At 58.4% G+C, this 363-nt stretch overlaps 1 protein-coding gene across 1 annotated transcript in view; it reads right to left on the bottom strand.

The window, feature by feature from the left end:
- Positions 1-363, bottom strand: part of NSDHL (NAD(P) dependent steroid dehydrogenase-like) — a 9,225-nt gene that overhangs the window by 5,697 nt on the left and 3,165 nt on the right. The window lies entirely within an intron of this gene.

Genomic DNA, 363 nt, shown 5'->3' with positions numbered 1-363 from the left:
CTGGCCCAGGCTGCCCAGGGCAGTGGTGCAGTCCCCATCCCTGGAGGGGTTTCCCAGCCGTGTGGAGGTGCTGCTGGGGGACAGGGGGCAGTGGGCACCTGGCGCTGCTGGGGGACACGGGCACTGGAGGAGCTGAAAGGGCTTTTCCAGCCCAGATTGTTCTGTGCCTGATGACTGACGGCTGTTTACACACACGGTTGTTCAAACAGCTTTCCTGAGCCCTGCCTGAAGCACCGACCAGCTGCAGGCAGAGCACAGGCTGCAGTGTGAAGTCAGTAGCCTGTTCCACAGCAGTTTCTGTTCAACCCTCATCTAGAACATATAAAGAAATAGGCTTGACAACTGCTCGAAGCTGCAGAGAAC

This window comes from Buceros rhinoceros, unplaced genomic scaffold (assembly GCF_000710305.1).
Source record: "Buceros rhinoceros silvestris isolate BGI_N320 unplaced genomic scaffold, ASM71030v1 scaffold6181, whole genome shotgun sequence".
In the NCBI taxonomy this organism is placed as follows: domain Eukaryota; kingdom Metazoa; phylum Chordata; class Aves; order Bucerotiformes; family Bucerotidae; genus Buceros; species Buceros rhinoceros.
The sequence above is the reverse complement of the archived record's forward strand: the minus strand, read 5'-3'. Positions and strand labels throughout refer to the sequence as shown.